At 44.9% G+C, this 22,425-nt stretch overlaps 1 pseudogene across 1 annotated transcript in view; it reads right to left on the bottom strand.

Moving 5' to 3' along the window:
- Window positions 1–22,425, bottom strand: part of LOC310796438 (ATP-binding cassette sub-family A member 2-like) — a 106,018-nt pseudogene that overhangs the window by 52,902 nt on the left and 30,691 nt on the right. The window contains exons 7-8 of the transcript in view: window positions 9,032–9,165; window positions 6,450–6,636 (exon numbers count right to left, since the gene is read on the bottom strand). The product of the transcript in view is annotated as an ATP-binding cassette sub-family A member 2-like (transcript). The remainder of the gene's footprint in view (window positions 1–6,449; window positions 6,637–9,031; window positions 9,166–22,425) is intronic.

Below are 22,425 nucleotides of genomic sequence, written 5' to 3'. Positions count from 1 at the left end.
TATAGAGCGATAAACCTCATGTGCCCCGCCCACTTGCCACCTTGAAGGGTATTGGTATTTCAGTGACCATGTAGGAACTGATGGATTGTCAAAGTCTCTGGTCATGAATCACATCATTAGTATGAAGCACCTACCTACCTAGCAGGGCTGGACTGGGACCAAAAAAGCTACCTGCCATGTGTCAGACAGGCCCACAATTTTCGAATCGGCCCAATTTTTCGAGCTCGCGCTCGCTTCGCTCGCACTCGCATGGGTTGGGGATTTACTTATAAAGCCACATGTTGTGACCCGGTCTAGGGGTTTTAGGTGTAATGATGTTGCAGCATTGAATAAACGTGCCCAGTGAGAACTCAACGTTTACTTATTAAATAGACATAAGTACAGTACTGTTGTTGAGGCTATAATAAAGGACTGTATGATACTATAACTTGCTGGTTCTGATTGGATTTAAACTTCGCTCCAGGTGTGTCTGTTAAAACACGGAAGCAGACAACTTATCTTCTTTCAAGACTTTTACTTGACTGAGCAATGGTCAGACATGGGCGTGGTTTACATGTGTATGTGGTTCTGTAAAGAAATAAAATATATACGGTATATACATTATAATAATTACAGTAATAAACTAGTCCACCACAAAGCCTATAGCATCAGTTATATCCATCTATGCATACATACACACAGTATATACACTATATACTGACATAAACTATTGTATGTTCACTACATACATAGCCAGCATATCAGCCTCCATATCAACATACATGTACATATATCGTGGAAATAACAATCACTAATAATTACTATTACTTGCCTATAGGGATGGGCATCGAATTTCGAATTTTCGAATAATCGTTGTTATTATCAAGGTCGACTTTTATTATTGAAATTCGAAATTCGAAAAAAAAAAAAAAAAAAAAAAAAAAAAAAAAAATTTAGTGAAATGTTGCATTGTCTCCCCTGATTCTAAGTATAGTCAAATCGCTTGGTTTGAGCAAGTAAAACAATTTTTATAAGCATTTTAAGCAAGGTTTATGGAAAAATGAATGGCGGATGAAATCCCATGAAGAGGGAGAGGGGGTGACTTTGGCACCCCTTTGGCACTCAGACCTGAGCCTACTAAATATTTAATGAACCACTCATGATTGTCAAAACTGTTTTTTATTTTCGAAAATGTCAATGTCATGTAACATGTTCTTTACTTCAGTGGTGCAATGCTTGTTTGAGCTAAAAATCCACAGCAGAAGCTTTTTAAATTAATTAATAAAGCCGTAGACTTAGAATCAGGGGAGACAATGCAACATTTCACTCACAAAAAAAAAAAAAAAAAAAAAAAAAAAAAAATTAAATTAATTTTTTTTTTTTTTTTTTACATTTTTTTTTTTTTTCGAAATTCGAATTAAATTCGAATTTGGCCAGCGAATTTCGAATAGTGTTTTTGCTAGAAATGCCCATCCCTACTTGCCTAAGCTTGATACAATAAAACTATTTAAATGTGCACCAAACCACAAACCACTATTTTTATTTTTCTGTACGCATTACAGGTGGTATTTATGTAAAATATGGAGTGACAGCTTGGAATAGATATCAAATTGAAGTTTCTACACTTCACTGTGGGTTTGTGATGCACCTGTGTTGAACCAATGGGCGCTCAGCTTGATGCGTTTCTCGTACAGGTGAAGATTGAGCCCGACGCGCAGCGGAGGGCTTAATCGTTCACCTGAAGGTCATTATTTCCCAGTAATCACCGCCTCAATATACATTATCCCGCTTAGAACACGGCCTACAACTAAATCATTCAATAATCTGACAAAAATAATTATTCAAATATATTTTTTAATAGCGTTTTCAACGACAAAGCTGTTTCATTCGTAATTGGCACACAAGACACCACAGCTGCAACTGGTTGGCCTAATTAGTAGTGGCTTGCTGACAAAATGCTCTTATCAACTGATTAATCCAGGTGTGGCAGAGCAGCGGTCGGTTGTCGAGAAATAATGACCGGTGAATATTGTTGATTGACCAATCAGAATCGAGTATTCAAGAGAGCCGTGTTCTAATATATTATATATATATTTAGAATCAGTAGTGTTTTTCGTCCCAGAGAAATGTTCTGTGGTCTCTCTGGTTTCTAAATATATCTGAATCGTTTGGTTTGACCAAGTAAAACTATTTGTATAAGCATTTTACAAAATGTATATGAAAATCCCTTGGTAGGCATGCTGAAGCAGGAAGTGTTGTTGACTTTGGCTCTGTATTCCTCCTGCTGTCCCGGTCGTTGCTCCACCCTCTCTGCCCATCTGGGGAGGGTTGTAGATTAGCACATGCTAGTGTCCTCTATTAAGAGAGTGGCCTCAGCGGAGGACCAAAATGCGAGACTCATTAGCCAATGAACAGCGAGGAATGGGTCTCGCGCTACCTTTGCATGCTAAAATAAAGCTGATAATGTACAATTTGATTCAAGGGATGAAAAACCCTTTCAAAGTACAACACAAACTGTCTATTTTGCTGCAACTCGACAGTGCTGCTTTTTTAACTCAAGAGTTCCACTTTCTACTTCCTGGAAAAAAACTGATCCATTGGAGTGAATGGAGATGTCGGAACTCTTCTATTATATGGCTCTGGCACATGTCCCCTCTGATACATGTGCAGTCACCAGCCGCTTCTTTTCACCTGACAGCGAGGTGTTTCACCCGCAGGACGTAGCGTGTGGAAGGATCACGCAATTCCCCCAGTTCCCCTACCCAACAAACGGGCACCCCGACCAACCAGAGCAAGCGCTAGTGCAGCAACCAGGACTCATACCCCACCAGCTTCCCACCCGCTGACACGGCCAAATGTGCCTGTACGCCAGACCTAGCCATGTTACCTAGAGGTAACATGGGGGCTTGCACCTGCAACCCTTGTGTTGGGAGGCAGGGAACACCTGCACTACCCAGACACTAGTACTGTCTCACTTCTGTCTGCTAGGTATACTTTCTGGGTAGGAATACATAACTGCATACTTCTTCCTACTCCTTTTCCAACATGTCATATTTAATGTGTGTTGTTTATAAGTTTGCCTATTGACTTTATTGTATTATTAGAAATCAGGCTTGCTACTCGCCCGCCCTGCAGCTCGGCCGCAATGCGGGCTCGCATTCACAGCTCTCCCGCACCGCAGGTGGCCTCGCGTGCTCTACTGGCATGTCACATGCAGCACAAAATTTGCACAACTTCGCATCACTGATGACATCACAATTGCTCGAGTGACCATCACTGATCACATCATGGAGTGCTCGAGTGACATCACTCAGCGCACAATTAAGAGCCGCAGGAACGAGTCCAGAAATCATCGATGCCAACACTCCTGGGGCCGGTTGCACCAACTGGTCTTACACTGGTCTTAAGCTAAATTGGTCGTAACTTTACGACCTACAGCTACGCCGGTTGCACCAAGACGACTTAAGCCTTATTTTCACTAAGACCAGGCGTAACTCCTACGCCTCGTCAGGAGGAGGCGTGTAACAGAGATCTCCGCGGAGACCTTTTTGACCGTCATCGTCGTAACATCGCCAGTTCGCCGTCTTTGAAAGCACGACGTTAGATTATAACTAACTACTTGTGTGGCTTAGCCTTCCCAAATGTTGGCGTTAATTCTTTTAGAATTTAATACATAGAATTGGGAACGTTACATTCAATTTCATTCAGACTGCCTGATACTAATGGGCGCCGCCATTTTCCCCCGGGGCTTCCACAGGAGGAGGGGGGTGGGAGGAGGGAGGGTGTAGTGACGCACATACAGTAGTGGGTGACGGCGCGAGGCACATGTGGGCCAATCAGAGGGCATTCCCCGACAATTCACATGAACGCGCATTGCTATGACCAGCGTAGTTAAGACCAGAGTAAGCCGTGTTGGTGCAACAGGCGTAAGTCCATGGTCTTAACTAAGGCCGACGTAGGAGTTACGACCAGGCATAGTTAAGACCAGTTGGTGCAACCGGCCCCTGGTTCTTCACTGTTTTCACCTATGGGATTTTTGAATGGGTTTTTGGCGCGATGCTTCTAATAAGGTCTCTGGGCAACGCAAGCTTAATCAAACGCGAACCAGTGTTTAGTAATATCATCTTCACACATGAGGACCACTTTTATGAGTTTTGAAGCTTTTACGTGCCGTTAAGCGGGCGGCTAGCTAGCAAACGGCTAAATGAGACTACACTGTTGAGTCGACTGGGATATTATACGTCAATAACGTCACAACTTCAAAGGATGAACACGGAAATTCTCTTTCCCTCACCTGGTTCAGCCCGTTCAGCCCGGGGTAATCAGCAGTCACTAGGCTCTTTCACACCGGCCTTGAAAGCCGAAAAATGCACGGAAAATAGGATTAGCACCTCCGATGTGAAAGTCGTGAACGCGCTTTGGTGGACAATTGTTTTACGCCTTTTGTCCCGCGACGGGAGGTAGTAACAGCGCCGGGTTACCTGGCAACCCGCCTCCACTTGAAAGGTCGTCGCAGCGAGCCGGAAAAGGTGCAAATGGTCTGCTCATTCATAAAAAAATTACAGGGGAAATCACCTCATGTATCAAGAAAGTGCAGGACTGAAAGTAAAAAAAGTAGCCTATACAATCATGACTGCAGGGACGCCAGGAGGAATGCTCCGTGCGGTTAGGCTTTATGCTCAAACGATGTTGACATTAGTAGGTAGGCTACAATTAACGGATATAATAATAAGCTTCAGAGGGCTATAGCTGTCTGTGGCGAGTTGGTCTGAGGTTATTCCCCCGACGAACGTTATGCAGACTGCAGCTGTTTGATATGCGGGCGGTCGTGTATCGTTCCAATTTTAGTAGGACACCATATCGATCTGCCCGCCAACCATGCGAGTGCACTATCCTCCCTGCTCAGCGGACTAGGAGGGAAGTCTTGTTGAATGAATTCGTTCATCATACAGTAGCCTAGGCTACACTAACCTATGAAAATATACATTTGGGCTAGGAGGAGCAGGAAATCCCTCCGCTCGCCTTTCAATCCGGGAGGAGGGGATTTCACCTGAAAGTACACCACAGCACGGTAATGTGGCCGTGCTGCTTGGCTCTGTGTGAAAGCAATTTCTGTGGCGAGGCGGCTGGCTTTACGGGACTCCTAAACGGCAATTTTTGCACAATCTGTGTGTGAAAGAGCCTACTGATACCAGTGATCAATGCAAATCCAGCGCACCTGGGGCACCCCTCTGCTCTAAGCCATGGGTCAGACCATAGTGCGTGCACCCCTCTGCTCTAAGAGATGGGTCAGACCATAGTGCGTGCACCCCTCTGCTCTAAGCCATGGGTCAGACCACGGTGGCTCAGTGGTAGAGCTGTCGCCTCACAGTCAGAAGGTCCTGAGTTCGATTCTCGCCTGGGACACTGTGGGCGCTGTGGTTGTGTTCCCCCCCATATCTTCAGTGCCTACTGCCCAGGGGCCGGTTGCACCAACTGGTCTTACACTGGTCTTAAGCTAAGTTGGTCGTAACTTTACGACCTACAGCTACGCCGGTTGCACCAAGACGACTTAAGCCTTATTTTCACTAAGACCAGGCGTAACTCCTACGCCTCGTCAGGAGGAGGCGTAGAGCCTGCCTGTAACAGAGATCTCCGCGGAGACCTTTTTGACCGTCATCGTCGTAACATCGCCAGTTCGCCGTCTTTGAAAGCACGACGTTAGATTATAACTAACTACTTGTGTGGCTTAGCCTTCCCAAATGTTGGCGTTAATTCTTTTAGAATTTAATACATAGAATTGGGAACGTTACATTCAATTTCATTCAGACTGCCTGATACTAATGGGCGCCGCCATTTTCCCCCGGGGCTTGCACAGGAGGAGGGGGGTGGGAGGAGGGAGGGTGTAGTGACGCACATACAGTAGTGGGTGACGGCGCGAGGCACATGTGGGCCAATCAGAGGGCATTCCCCGACAATTCACATGAACGCGCATTGCTATGACCAGCGTAGTTAAGACCAGAGTAAGCCGTGTTGGTGCAACAGGCGTAAGTCCATGGTCTTAACTAAGACCGACGTAGGAGTTACGACCAGGCATAGTTAAGACCAGTTGGTGCAACCGGCCCCAGGTGGGTTATCTCGTCGTAAGGACCTTTCTCTCCGTGTGGAGTTTGCATGTTCTCCCCGTGCTCCCCCAGGGGGTTCCTCCGTATATAACCCCCCCACTAAAAACATGCAGAAGATCAGATCGTCATCGTCATCCGACCAGTGACGACAACATCCGAAGTTGGTCCCCGGGCGCTGTACGAGAAAGCGACCACTGCTCCTGGCCTGCCCCTCGGAGGAAAGGACATGCCTGGATGGGTTAAATGCAGAGGACACTTTTCACCGGCCACCGTCAGCATGAGTGTGTTGTGGCCGCATGCATGTGTTGTGGTGTTCGTGTGACAATAAAAGACTGGGCTTGTCCCGTTACGAGAGAGTTTTTTTACCTTGATCTTTGGCCTGCAGTAGCTTCATCTCCAGACCCCAGAGTGTGTGGATGTGTGTGGCGGGCAGCTTGATGGCAGGCAGGGGGACAGACTGCTCCAGGACCAGCCACTGGCTCCAGTAGGGCTGAGGAGGAGAGGCAGGCAGGGGGACAGACTGATCCAGGACCAGCCACTGGCTCCAGTAAGGCTGAGGAGGAGAGGGAGCCTGGAGCAACAGTAGGGATGAAATGATTCTGGGTTTAATGATAAACCCTGATACAATTCTCCTTACAGTTAGTATGAGCCTTTACATTTTAATCAATTAAAACAGTGTTACCGTGATTACAGCACTTTGAAAAACACGGTGAATAACCAAAGTTAGCAACAGGCAAAGTTAGCCTGTTGTCTCCCAGACACAGGCCACATAGTCTCTTAAAACAGACTGTCTCATCTACATCCGGCGAATGCAGCTATACACAGTCAGGGCTGGTCACTTAGCATTTTCAGAAGGAGCACGTGTGCCCCTAAGTTGAAAAAACTAGGAGCACAAAAAGAATTTTAGGGGCATGATAAAAAATGTATTAAATAATGCGTTTCTCCTTAATAAAGGGATATTAGGAGCATTCAACGTTATCTGTTGCGGTGGCTTCTGTCCCGCTAGCGCTAGCTTCTTCAGCTAATGATAACGTTACATCTTCGTCTTCACCACCATCTAATCCGGCTGAAGCTTCATTTTCTCCCACATTCGGCCGTCTAAAATAATGCTTAATGGTAGAGATGCACCGATTCCGGTTCCGATTTCCGATTTTTGAATAGTCTGACTTGCCGATACCGATTTTGGCCGAGTTTTTTTTTTTTTTTTACTTTGCTTTAATAGAAAATTAACACGTTCACTGCCAATGGCGAGTTGACTCGTCAAAAAAAAATCCAACGGTTGACTGCCAATGACGAGTTGAGACGTCAAAAAAAAAAAAAAAATTTTTTTTGACGGTGCTATGTGGATCAATGCCCCCCACGTCTCCTATAAAAATATTGGAGCTACCGAACGTGTACAACCCATTCCACCGACCCACTAAGTGGCGACAGTGCTCTCCATTCTAGAGGAAGGCAAGCAAAAAGCAGTGTGAGGAAGCCATTCTCATGAAAATGGATTGGCGAAAACGCTTTCGCGCTTGGGAGCTGGCGGTGGGGTTTTGCAAATTTGCATAATAGATTACGGGTGGAACACACTTTGAAACACGCAGCATAAATAAGACCAGAATCGCAAAAGCTTCATCAAAGCTCTCAGAACCCCAAGAAACGAGCGAGCCCATCCACACTTGTCCAGCGGCCGCCAGCAGACAGGCACAGCAGCAGCAAAGCAGTGAGCCTGGTGACGCGAGGTTACAGCAGCAACAGAAACGAGCTTGTGACACGCCCGCTGCAGCCAAGAAGAACACACGGAGGGAGGAGTTTGAAGGAGAGGGGTGTTTCCTGCTGTTATGGAGGAAATTACTGTTCAAAACTATTGTTTAGATGTCTGACGTCTTACTGATGCCAAAAATGAATGGTTAAAGTGACTGTTCTATCGAATTTCACAAAAAGCCGTTTATCTCAGAATAAATTTTCTGACGCTGAAACCATGCTGTATTCAACTGCTAATGCTTACATAACTACTAACTCTACAAACTAACTCTTTTAGACAGAGAAAGCACACATTCTATTAGTTCTTTTGAGATATTGTGTGTTCACAAAATCCTAACAGAAACGAATCCTTGGCTCTTGAAAGATGAGCCAGAATCCTCAAAAAAACCCTCTGGCAGAAGCTAACTACAGTATTGAAAAACGGCTGGCAGTGAATGTGTTAAGATTCATGTCACATTTCTTATCATTTGCATGAGGTAGGACGATCTCACTCAAAAACATCTCAAAATAAAAGTGTTCCAGGTTACTGGACAGAGCTTTTCTTTTTTGTGTAAATACAATGAATATAAAACAATTAATTCCAGTATATCCACAGCTATCATGCATTTACTTTTCCAAAAGAAAAAAGGTGCAACAGAACAGGGGCTCCAGATGGAAAGTAGCCTATGGCCTAAATCTGTTACAAAGCATATCTTCCTCTATGGGGTTTAATGTTTTTTTTGTATATGTCCCTGCCAAATAAACTAATAAAATAAAATAAATAAACATCAAAATGTTATCCATGGACAAGGAGTTTATAGCCTATAGGTCTGGAGAGGAGGGTGAGGTCCGCCCACTTGTCTGCAGCCAGGTACTCTTGGGTCTGGAGCCCAGACCTTCGAAGCCATGCCCACTCTACAGTTGTGGATTTGGCTGTTCTTGAGTAGATGAGGAAATGAGTTTGAGTTGACTCAGTTTGAATATACAAATATGGTTGGTGCATGATTCTCCCCCACAAAGTACAGATGGTATGGCGGAAGCATTTGAAAATTGCGGAAGCCAACTCGTCTGTTCTAAGAGACTACAGGCCACAGGTCTCCAGACACAGGCCTTGGTGAAATTATTTCAGTTGAGTGTATCAGTACTTTTCCAGCACATTTTAACAATGCCGTGACAATAGTAATTTTGATCACTATAATGGTGATATGAACTGTTCATACGGTTTGATCTGGAGCCAGCAGCTTCTCCTGTAGCCGCTGGTTACAGTGGAGGTTCATGAACAGAGTCTTCCACATGAACAGCTGGTGAAAAGCCTCCTTGGCCGGAGCGAGCAGCTGGCCGAGGCAAACGATGCCTGTATGAAAGGCAGAGGGCATCATGGGCAAAAAGACCACCAGCTTTTAGACGTACAAGATACAAAATGTTTCCTCATGTTTCACTGTCTAGGTCCAGCAGATCTGTTAGTCTCCAGTCTGTGTCTTGTTAGTAAATCACCCAGCTGTTTCCCATGTGTGATCACTTCCCTCTGTGTATTTAGGTTCATGTTCACCTCTCAGCCTTTGTCTGGTCATCATCAAGTTCACGTGTGTTCTGTCCCTGTTACCTGTCTTTATGTTACCTGTTATTTCATTAAATATACCCAGTTTTTGGTTTACTCATCATCCGCCTCCTGCTGTTGTCTGCACTTGGGTCCACACATCACACCATCTACCCACCATGACACAAGCCTACACCACAGCCTACACGAGTTAATCAACGAGGCAAGATTCAAAATGATAGTCTTGCAGAACTTATACACTTAATTAGAGGATGTAAACATGCATTCATTTCAAATTGCTTAGTGGAAAACAGACCATGATCCAGCACTCCCCTTTGATATGTAAAGCAACACGCCAACATTCTGGGAAATTCTCCTATTTGCCATCTCTTTTTATTAGTCAAGGGAGGGGGGCAGCTGTGGAGAGGTGTCAGGACGTCCCATTGTCTTTCAAACACACACACACACACACACACACACACACACACACACGATGTATCCTTGGCTTCATCCCACCCTGTTGTATCTTTGCTTTCGTCATGACACTATACAAGAAGTAACACAAATTAAATGGAATAACAATTGCATCACTCTATCCGTGGCTGGACCCCATCTAGCCACAACCCAGGGATGTCTGCCCCGCCCCCACGGTTGCCAGCCACACGCCGTCTGGGGCCGAATTTGCCTTTGTTAATGAATGTTTCACGTAGGCTACTACACAGGCTGAGAATAGGTTCTGGTTCTGCTAAACGTTGACAATTACAGCAGCAACAGTAATGTTAAGCGTTCATCAAATAAGGGGTGTCAAAAATAATCGATTATGCGATGCGGACCTGCACGATTCTGCATCGATTCACAAATGTCAAAAATCGATTATTAAAAAAATATATATATACCGGTAATCAAATAAAATATAATGGAAGTTAAGTGAAATTATGGATCATAATACAATGCAATTCTAAATGCACTTTTATTTTAAAAGTAGCCACACAGTGAGAAAAAAGAAAGTGATAAAAAAAATCATGTATTCGGGAAAAAAAGTGATGCATCTTAAAGCCCCATTCAGTAAGTTTTCCCAGTTTTACTGTTGGAGAAACTGTGCCCTCTGCGTGCAATAGTATCGATAACGATATCGCCGTTCAAAGTCAACAAAACACAGCGTCAGAAAGCTCTATGTACATGTTGTGACATCGGGTACTCACCACGTGATGAAATAATAATCCATAGTTCCGTGAAACATCATTTTCGTAGCAAATCCGAATCGAGTTACTTCCTTGTTTTCATGAACACAGCGCTTCCGCTGTACAGCACATGCACGCATGCTTTTCTTTTTTCTTTTTTCTTGCTACGGGACGTGACAGACAAACTGCTTAGTCCCAGTGCTGGCCAATGGAGGGCGGTGTGGGATAAATAAAGACGAGGGTCTCCCTATTCCAAGTCAATCTACCATGTCCTGTGACTAAAAAGCTGTTATATTTCAGTAAAAAATGTCAAAAATCTTACTGATTGGGGCTTTAAATTCATCGAGATGCATCGATAATCGTTATCGAATCGAATCGTAGCCCTCTGAATCGTAATCGAATCGAATCGTGAGGCCAGTGAAGATTCACAGCCCTAACACACACACATGTGCGCACACACACACACACACACACACACACACACACACACATCTGAGGCTGTTCAGACCTGGCCTTACTCAAAAGCTACAAGTTCTCACAAGCTTACAACCTCCCCTACCCTTAACCCCGCCCCCTTTTCTCCTCCCTCTCTTCTGTCTTCAGGGTCAGTCAAGCAGCCATGAGCCACTTCTACAGGTCTGCTATTGAGAGTGTGCTCACTTTCTCCATGCTTGTCTGGTTTGGTCACACAACCACTGAGGACAAGAAGACCCAGCTGGAGAGAGCATCTCAAATCATCGGCTGTAGTCTCCCCTCACTGTCATCACTTTATTCCACAAGAAGAATCAGGAAGACTAATAAAATCACAGCAGACAACTCTCATCAGGCACACTGCCTCTTCAATCTCCTCCCATCAGGCAGGAGATACAGGAGCATTAAGGGGCACTTTACACGAGGACGGTTTCCTATGGAAACGGGGAATTATTGTATCGTTAGTGCCTCCCGTTAAGACGGCGACGGCGAATTCGCGCTTAGGAAACGACACATTTTAAAACCACCCTCCAGAGTGGAATTGTTGGTGACGCTCCCCGCTGAGCGCTCCATGTAATCACTTTGGAACGGCACATTTCAGAAACTCTGACGTGCCCGCACAGGCGACACACGCGATGCCGTGCGCGAGTTGGCAACCAAATACGTCAGTATGAATGAAGTTTGGCAACACTCAGAATTAAGCTACACTGCGGCCAACTTCAGTTACATGTTCATAGCGTTACTGCTGCGAGGAGCCGATGGCTGTACCCGGTCGGCATTTAACGTTAGTTACAAAAGCAGTCGACAGTGTTTTCTCACTGCCAGTAGCAGTAGGGTGACAGATCACAGTCAGCTGGCCAGCGCTGAATGAGGAGCCTCCCGGTCCTCGCTGCTCGTTAAAGATTTCCAATAGGCATTATTCTGATAAACTGGTCACGTATATATTACATTCTCACCCGACAAATATTAAAACTTTAACAGTTTGGGGGGTTTTTTAGCTTGAAAAAAGCTTTTTGGCAAGTCTAAATGACTGCGGAAAGTGTACTCTACTTCCGCGTTTAAAGTGAAATTACGTCATGCAGTAAGCGTCCTTGTATGGGCAAAGAATAAGGTGATCACACTGCCACCTAGCGACCTGGCATGTACATTACGGCGTTTTAAAAATTTAACAGCGCTCATGTAAACAGGGAGAAGGTGTGAAGGAAAAGGTGTGAAGGAAACGCTATTGTGTCGTTTCTTTCAGAAACTGTCCTCGTGTAAAGGGCCCCTAAGAGCCAAACATCTGGCTTCAGAGATAGCACCTACCTCCAAGCAGACATCTGAACTTGACTGACTCATGATGCCAAAGCCCAAAATTTCACTTATTGGTATCACTCAAGGTGGCAAAATCTAGTCACATTTTTTGAAAAGGTACATGTCCATAGATGATATTTTGGTATGATAACCTTTGCTAAGTGGTAGCTTTGTCACAGTTATCAGCACATTAAGTTAACCACTCCCTACAATAAATTGGTATCTAGGCGCTGGAGCATATCCTACTTTAGGCTCATTTTCAGGACCTTTACTCATGTTTTGTGAAGGCATGTTTGGTCTAATTTTAAAGGGTAGACTCATAAGGCTCTTTCACACACAGATCGCGCAAAAATTGCCGTTTAGAAGTCCCGCAAAGCTCGCACCCTCGCCACAGAAATTGCTTTCACACAGAGCCAAGCAGCACGGCCACTTTCCCGTGCTGTGGTGTACTTTCAGGTGAAATCCTCTGCTCCCGGATTGAAAGGCGAGCGGAGGGATTTCCAGCTCCTCCTAGCCCAAATGAATATTTTCATAGGTTAGTGTAGCCTAGGCTACTGTATGATGAACAAATTAATTCAACAACAATACTTCCCTCCCTCCTTCTCCTAGTCCGCTGAGCTGGGAGAGGATAGGTGCACTCGCATGGTGGGCGGACTCGCCAAAACGGGCTCCGCCGCCGCACTCGCAAGGTGGGCGGGCAGATCGATATGGTGTCCTACTAAAATTGAAACGATACACGACCGCCCGCATATCAAACAGCTGCAGTCTGCATAACGTTCGTCGGGGGAATAGTATGGGCTATAAATGCACATGACTACGGTAATAACGTTAGTAGTTTTTGTAAGGGAATGCACAGAGCTGATTTCGAGAGGGAATAACCTGGTCTGAGTCAGACCAACTCGCCACAGACAGCTATAGCCCTCTGAAGCTTATTATTATATCCGTTAATTGTAGCCTACCTACTAATGTCAACATCGTTTGAGCATAAAGCCTAACCGCATGGAGCATTCCTCCTGGCGTCCCTGCAGTCATGATTGTATAGGCTACTTTTTTTACTTTCACTCCTGCACTTTTGTGCTACATGAGGTGATTTCCCCTGTAATTTTTTTATGAATGAGCAGACCATTCGCACCTTTTCCGGCTCGCTGCGACGACCTTTCAAGTGGAGGCGGGTTGCCAGGTAACCCGGCGCTGTTACTACCTCCCGTCGCGGGACAAAAGGCGTAAATCAATTGTCCACCAAAGCGCATTCACGACTTTCACATCGGAGGCGCTAATCCTATTTTCCGTGCATTTTTCGGCTTTCATGGCCGGTGTGAAAGAGCCTATTGGTTCATTTAAGCACAGTTGTGAGTTTGTCTAATAAACATAGGTCACATGGGCTCTTCAAAGTGTCAACAACATTCGTTTTTCCACCATTTCCGCCTAAACTATAATCTTTATTTGAGCATTGTGACATGTACAGTAGGAACATCACTGACACAAATAACAAAACCTGAAATACTCACAGGACTGTAACAATTGAGGAAGTGGTGTAAAACCCTGCGATGCCACAGGGCGGCGCCAGAGCAACGTCACACAACAGCGCCAGATCAAGTGCTGATTCATTGGAATTATGGCCAGCCTTGTGTCCTGTACTGACACCTGACACCAGCCTTGCGTCTGGTACTGACACCTGACACCAGCCTTGCGTCTGGTACTGACACTGACACCTGACACCTGACACTTGCGCACGCACGCTATTGTACAGGGGGCAGGCACACCTACACTTGTATCACAGGTGGTGTATCACTCATGGTCTCACTCTCATTTGCATACTGGATGTGTTTTGAACAGCTCCATCTCTTCTCTGTTCAAAACCACCTGCAAAAAGTCTACTGGAAGCAGCAATCCGCTGAGATTTGAGAGATCTTGGAGCTCAACAGCAACTCTGAGCAGGAGTCTTGCATGTCGGGTAGAGGCAATGATATTGACTGCCCATGTCTCGGAGGAAGCATGGAGCCAGTTTTGGCTCTCCCCAGATCGGCAGAGGGTGGAGTAGCAACCAGGATAAATCAAAGTCAAATTAGCACTAAGGGGGATAAAAATGGGATAAAAAAATATTTAGGGGGGGGGGGAATTGTTTTCCCAAATCCGTGGCGGGCCAAAACAAACAGAGCGCGGGCCCCAAATTGGTTAGCACTGGCCTAGAGCCTCTTAAGGGTCCTTGGCCTACAAGTGCTACAGTGGCCAGTGTCCACATGTGTAAAATGATATATACTGTAGGAAAGTCAGATGAGCTCCATAGGGCACACTGAGAAAGCAGCTAAAGGAGGATGGAGATGAGGCAGGGTCAAACACATGACGCACCCTGTGACTGTTATTAACCTCTGCTGGCGCTGACACACACACACACACACACACACACACACACACACAGTGACTGCTTGAAGGAAACACTTGCCAACGTATTAGGCCTACTTATTGCTGGCAATAAATAATAAAACTCCAATCAATTTTTGTGTCCAGTGTCCAGGAAAACCCCTTCAAGGCCCTAAGACAATATGCTAGAGGCATGTTGGATGACCGACCAGAGGAGGCGCTAGTGTAGCAACCAGGACACTTGGCCAGGTTTTTTACCTGGTTAAATGTAATGTAAATCTTAAGATATTATTATTAAGATATTATTATTAAGATATTATTATCAATAATAATAATAATAATAATAATAATAGAATGTTAATTTTTCATATTCAAATATTATTTAATTGATATATTCGTATTCGAATATAGAATATTCTTTGAGAGTCCTAAACCCCTAACATACTGTTAACTTAACATACGTGGTTTACTAATGTTCTATGTTATTTTAAAACATACACTTAGTTCAATGGCCATTTTTTTTACATAATACATTATGTATTTATTTGCCCAGAGAGTTTACAAAAACATGTCTTAGAGGTGCACAATACCGCGACAGAGTGAAACTGTTTGATTTTTGCCTACGGTTATCATACCATCAGAGTCTCATACCGGCATATGACTTATTGTATTGGGGATTTTTTTCTGTCTGTCACTGAATCCCGAGAGAGAGAGAGAGAGAGAGAGAGAGAGAGACACAGGATGGAGAGAGAGAGACATAGCGAGAGAGAGAGAGAGAGAGAGAGAGACAGAGGATGGAGAGAGAGAGACATTAGAGATGCTGCGATCCGATCATGTGATCGGATATCGGCGCGATATCAGCCAAAAAACATGGATCGGATCGGATTCCAGCGAAAATGACCGATCCAAGGCTCCGATATAAGCACTCCATTCCATGACTCCGCTCCAGGATTTCTATCCAGCATGCAGCAGCAGCAGCAGCAGCAGCACACAGAGGCACACAGAGGCCGCGTTGAGCCTAGGATGGCCAGGGCCAAAACGTCAGACACACCCGTCCTTAACCTATGTGCGATTCGAAATCACGCGTCCGCACCATAAGCTATTTTCACACATGAACTCCGGATCAGGTCAGGGTTGCCCCCCACTGAGCCTGCCCCGGATGATAGGTGAAGTGTACCCTTTCACACATGAGGCATGTTGCATTCACACATGAGTAGCACCTCCGCAGAGTTTGTAAAGTAGAGAGGGGGCGGGCGGCGGGGGTGGGGGAATTTGGGCATGACCACACAGTTGTGAAAACTAAAAATACATAATGGGCGATAACTGCCTAACGTTCACGGCATATAATCGTTTGCGCATAACGTTAGTAATTAATTAAACAACCCTACAACTCACGCCCAGATGCATCGATTTCCTCGAGTCGCAAGCAGTACAAACAAAACAGGTCTTTGCTATGTTCAGTCCTAAAATGCCTCAAACCTACTAGAATTATACAGAATACAGGAAGCTAGACGTTTTTACCTTCAAAATAAAATAAATGTTGTATTACTTAGTAACAAAAAATCAGAATGTCGACTCACTACGGGTTAAAATTGACTTTTCGAAGGGAGCAGATATTCTTCCAGTTTATCTCCGTTCTGTATCTTTCGAAACACACACAAAAAAACATTACACGTGCATTTACTTTATTTAATTGCCATTATTGCGAAGGTTATACCCGGAAGTTTTCGTTTTATACTGCCTGACTTGACGCTACTTGGAATTTGCGCGAACGCTGTGTAAACGTTAAATCAAAGACAGCAACGCAACCAGATCCAGATACCCTACCTAGCGATGTCCAATACTGGGAAGCGGGACGACCCTCGCGTCCAAAAATGCTTATTAAATGTGTGTGCTGTGCGAAGCAGACATGAAATCAGATCAGAGCCATGAGCCTTTCAATCCAGCAATCCGCAACATGTTGGCTGTCGCACACGGAGCAGTTTTGAGCTTCATTTGAAAACCAAATGGCATGTGTTTTTTGCTCGCTCATTCACATCGACTATTTATATAATAATAATCTGTCACGATCGTCTCTGTCCTCATGCACTCACGAGCTCACGGAGCTCTGAGGGGGGGGACGGGGGGGGACAATACGCTTCTGCGACTACGGCTGGGGGTACACTTCCCTCCGGCTAGGACGAGGCTCCGCGGGAGCGCGCATGAGCCGCATGCAGACATTCACATATGACAGCCATCCGTATGGCCTCTAGATAACTCCTGAATTCCAAACATGTGTGAAAGCAGCTATAGACTGGCAAAACATGGCTGCCCCCAGTGTGGCTGACAGAAACAACCACTATTGCAATTTGCAAGACATGTCCCGCAAGGTTTCTGAGATTAGGGGAAAGTCTAAGCTGGCGTTACGCTAAACCAAACGTGGGGATGAGGCAGCGGATTTGTTTTGGCGTTAACGTTAGTTGTTGTGATGATGGCTAACGGGGCTAACGTTAGCTAGCTGGTTAGGCTATCTAGTTGCAGGGAAGCGCTCCACAAGCTTGTTGTGACCAAAACCCCCGCATTTAAAGCATTTCATACTCCCAGAGCTGGCGTAAACCATAGAGAACCTCATGCATTAGCCTACTCAAAATGTAACGTCCAGGGTTTGTGTCTCCAAAATCAACTAACGTTAACGTTACATGCAAGCTAACGTAGCTAGCTGCGGAGCACTCATGATCTATAAGGAAAACGAATGCGCACATAGCCTACATAATTGTCAACATCACATACATGTATTTTCTTTAATCTAGACTACAGGCATCATTTTTCAATCAAAAGTGAAACGACACAGATGGCGTATAGTGAGGCTTTCCATGCCTCACTATAGAACTGGCCCCATGCAAAATTCAGACCGCTTATATGTTGCCGTCATGCCAATAAGAGTCTAAATGTATTTTTTTATGTTTCATCTGCAGACTAAGCAGCTAGGCTTTCGGTTCTATAAAAGCCATTATTTTTTGTAATGACTATTGAGTGATACACTTTACTAAAAAAAATATTATATCACAATAGTGATGTCAGATTTGCTTAGGTCAGAGCTATGGAATATTAAATCCATCTTTGCTCACAACATTTGCCCTTTCTTTCTTCTTCTTTTTTACCCCAGGTGTGCATAAAATACAGGTTAAGAACTTATGATAAAGTCATGGAAATCCATTGGTCAAAATGTGTATGAACCCTGAAGGGTTAAATTGAGCATTTATGAGAGATTTAAAAAATATCGAGATATATATCGTGTATCGCGATATAGCCGAAAAACATTGCAATATTCTTTAGAGGCCATATCGCCCAGCCCTAATTTGATTGTTATGTTTTAGTTTTACATCAAATGAATTAGATGAACTAAATTGTTTACATACTATATTACCAAAGCACACACATACATACCTAACCCTAAAAATGTTTGTTGCCTGCTAGCTATCAGACAGCATAGAGAGACTTAAATATGTGCTGTATCGGTATCGGATCGAAATCGGTATCGAATCGGGTATCGAAATTTGATCGGAATCGGATCGGTTTTGAGCTAAAATATCGAAATCGGATCGGAATTGAAAAATCTTGATCGCAGCATCTCTAAGAGACATAGCGAGAGAGAGAGAGAGACACACAGAGGATGGAGAGAGAGAGAGACAGAGAGGAAGAGAGAGAGAGACAGAGGATGGAGACAGTGACATAGCGAGAGAGGGAGAGACACAGAGGATGGAGAGAGAAGAGAGACATAGCGAGTGAGGGAGAGAGAGAGAGAGGGAGAGCGAGAGAGACAGAGGATGGAGAGAGTGACATAGCGAGAGAGGGAGAGACACAGAGGATGGAGAGAGAAGAGAGACATAGCGAGTGAGGGAGAGAGAGAGAGAGAGAGACAGAGGATGGAGAGAGAGAGACATAGCGAGAGAGAGAGAGAGAGACACACAGAGGATGGAGAGAGAGAGAGACAGAGAGGAAGAGAGAGAGAGAGACAGAGGATGGAGAGAGTGACATAGCGAGAGAGGGAGAGACACAGAGGATGGAGAGAGAAGAGAGACATAGCGAGTGAGGGAGAGAGAGAGAGAGGGAGAGGGAGAGAGACAGAGGATGGAGAGAGAGAGAGACACAGGATGGAGAGAGAGAGAGACAGAGGATGGAGAGAGAAGAGAGACATAGCAAGAGAGGGAGAGAGAGAGGGAGAGCGAGAGAGACAGAGGATGGAGAGAGAGAGAGGGAGAGAGAGAGAGAGAACAAGCTAGGTGTAAAAAGGAGCAGGATAAAAAGGTTGAGGAGGGTGACAGATCAACAAAAGAAATGCCCGCCTGGTAGCACACACTTTCTTCTCTGGCAGGGCTGATGTAGTGAACACATGTTTACAGCTTTAAACACTGCACTGAGATCAGCCAACATGTCACCGCCCACATGTTTACAGCTTTAAACACTGCACTGAGATCAGCCAACATGTCACCGCCCACATGTTTACAGCTTTAAACACTGCACTGAGATCAGCCAACATGTCACCGCCCACCTGTTTACAGCTTTAAACACTGCACTGAGATCAGCCAACATGTCACTGCCCACCTGTTTACAGCTTTAAACACTGCACTGAGATCAGCCAACGTGTCACCGCCCACCTGTTTACAGCTTTAAACACTGCACTGAGATCAGCCAACATGTCACCGCCCACCTGTTTACACCTTTAAACACTGCATTGAGATCAGCCAACGTGTCACCACCCACCTGTATTAGCATACTGAGAGGTGGGAGAGGACCTGGCTAACAGAATAGCTCAGTGTATTAACATACTGAGAGGTGAGAGAGGACCTGGCTAACAGAATAGCTCAGTGTATTAACATACTGAGAGGTGAGAGAGGACCTGGCTAACAGAATAGCTCAGTGTATTAACATACTGAGAGGTGAGAGAGGACCTGGCTAACAGAATAGCTCAGTGTATTAACATACTGAGAGGTGAGAGGACCTGGCTAACAGAATAGCTCAGTGTATTAACATACTGAGAGGTGAGAGAGGACCTGGCTAACAGAATAGCTCAGTGTATTAACATACTGAGAGGTGAGAGAGGACCAGGCTAACAGAATAGCTGTGTATTAGCATACTGAGAGGTGAGATAGGACCCGGCTAACAGAATAGCTCAGTGTATTATTAACATACTGAGAGGTGAGAGAGGACCTGGCTAACAGAATAGCTCAGTGTATTAGCATACTGAGAGGTGAGAGAGGACCAGGCTAACAGAATAGCTCAGTGTATTAGCATACTGAGAGGTGAGAGAGGACCTGGCTAACAGAATAGCTCAGTGTATTAACATACTGAGAGGTGAGAGAGGACCTGGCTAACAGAATAGCTCAGTGTATTAACATACTGAGAGGTGAGAGAGGACCTGGCTAACAGAATAGCTCAGTGTATTAACATACTGAGAGGTGAGAGAGGACCCGGCTAACAGAATAGCTCAGTGTATTAACATACTGAGAGGTGAGAGAGGACCCGGCTAACAGAATAGCTCAGTGTATTAACATACTGAGAGGTGAGAGAGGACCCGGCTAACAGAATAGCTCAGTGTATTAACATACTGAGAGGTGAGAGAGGACCAGGCTAACAGAATAGCTCAGTGTATTAGCATACTGAGAGGTGAGAGAGGACCTGGCTAACAGAATAGCTCAGTGTATTAACATACTGAGAGGTGAGAGAGGACCCGGCTAACAGAATAGCTCAGTGTATTAACATACTGAGAGGTGAGAGAGGACCTGGCTAACAGAATAGCTCAGTGTATTAACATACTGAGAGGTGAGAGAGGACCAGGCTAACAGAATAGCTCAGTGTATTAACATACTGAGAGGTGAGAGAGGACCTGGCTAACAGAATAGCTCAGTGTATTAGCATACTGAGAGGTGGGAGAGGACCTGGCTAACAGAATAGCTCAGTGTATTAACATACTGAGAGGTGAGAAAGGACCTGGCTAACAGAATAGCTCAGTGTATTAACATACTGAGAGGTGGGAGAGGACCTGGCTAACAGAATAGCTCAGTGTATTAACATACTGAGAGGTGAGAGAGGACCTGGCTAACAGAATAGCTCAGTGTATTAGCATACTGAGAGGTGAGAGAGGACCTGGCTAACAGAATAGCTCAGTGTATTAACATACTGAGAGGTGAGAGAGGACCTGGCTAACAGAATAGCTCAGTGTATTAACATACTGAGAGGTGGGAGAGGACCTGGCTAACAGAATAGCTCAGTGTATTGGCATACTGAGAGGTGAGAGAGGATCTGGCTAACAGAATAGCTCAGCTAACAGAATAGCTCAGTGTATTAACATACTGAGAGGTGGGAGAGGACCTGGCTAACAGAATAGCTCAGTGTATTAACATACTGAGAGGTGAGAGAGGACCTGGCTAACAGAATAGCTCAGTGTATTAACATACTGAGAGGTGAGAGAGGACCTGGCTAACAGAATAGCTCAGTGTATTAACATACTGAGAGGTGAGAGAGGACCAGGCTAACAGAATAGCTCAGTGTATTAACATACTGAGAGGTGAGAGAGGACCTGGCTAACAGAATAGCTCAGTGTATTAACATACTGAGAGGTGAGAGAGGACCAGGCTAACAGAATAGCTCAGTGTATTAGCATACTGAGAGGTGGGAGAGGACCTAGCTAACAGAATAGCTCAGTGTATTAACATACTGAGAGGTGAGAGAGGACCTGGCTAACAGAATAGCTCAGTGTATTAACATACTGAGAGGTGAGAGAGGACCTGGCTAACAGAATAGCTCAGTGTATTAACATACTGAGAGGTGAGAGAGGACCTGGCTAACAGAATAGCTCAGTGTATTAACATACTGAGAGGTGAGAGAGGACCAGGCTAACAGAATAGCTCAGTGTATTAACATACTGAGAGGTGAGAGAGGACCAGGCTAACAGAATAGCTCAGTGTATTAACATACTGAGAGGTGAGAGAGGACCTGGCTAACAGAATAGCTCAGTGTATTAACATACTGAGAGGTGAGAGAGGACCAGGCTAACAGAATAGCTCAGTGTATTAGCATACTGAGAGGTGAGAGAGGACCTGGCTAAATGAAATGAAATGGCATCCAACTTTGTTTTGAAAAAATATATTGAATATATCTTGATTTAAGTTTATTTGTATATTTTTGGGTCTTTCTTCCCCCCGGTGGGAGAGTGTGTCACAGAGGTACAAATGAAACAACACAGAATCAGGGAGACAATTATGTGTCTGGGCTATAGATAGCAGCCATGTAACACGTGAGTCAACGTAACACGTAAGCACAGAGGCTGCTGGACAAAACATTCCCCTTAGCTCTCTCACACACACACACACACACACACACACACACACACACGATGTATCCTTGGCTTCATCCCACCCTGTTGTATCTTTGCTTTCGTCATGACACTATACAAGAAGTAACACAAATTAAATGGAATAACAATTGCATCACTCTATCCGTGGCTGGACCCCATCTAGCCACAACCCAGGGATGTCTGCCCCGCCCCCACGGTTGCCAGCCACACGCCGTCTGGGGCCGAATTTGCCTTTGTTAATGAATGTTTCACGTAGGCTACTACACAGGCTGAGAATAGGTTCTGGTTCTGCTAAACGTTGACAATTACAGCAGCAACAGTAATGTTAAGCGTTCATCAAATACAAGGGCAAATTCGCCAAAAATGTCACTCACCCATTATGAGCCTTGGCGTAATAACCTGGGTCTGTATGCATCTTCATATCTTCCCTGGCTT

This window comes from Poromitra crassiceps (assembly GCF_964638095.1).
Source record: "Poromitra crassiceps genome assembly, chromosome: 22".
Classification (NCBI taxonomy): domain Eukaryota; kingdom Metazoa; phylum Chordata; class Actinopteri; order Beryciformes; family Melamphaidae; genus Poromitra; species Poromitra crassiceps.
The sequence above is the reverse complement of the archived record's forward strand: the minus strand, read 5'-3'. Positions and strand labels throughout refer to the sequence as shown.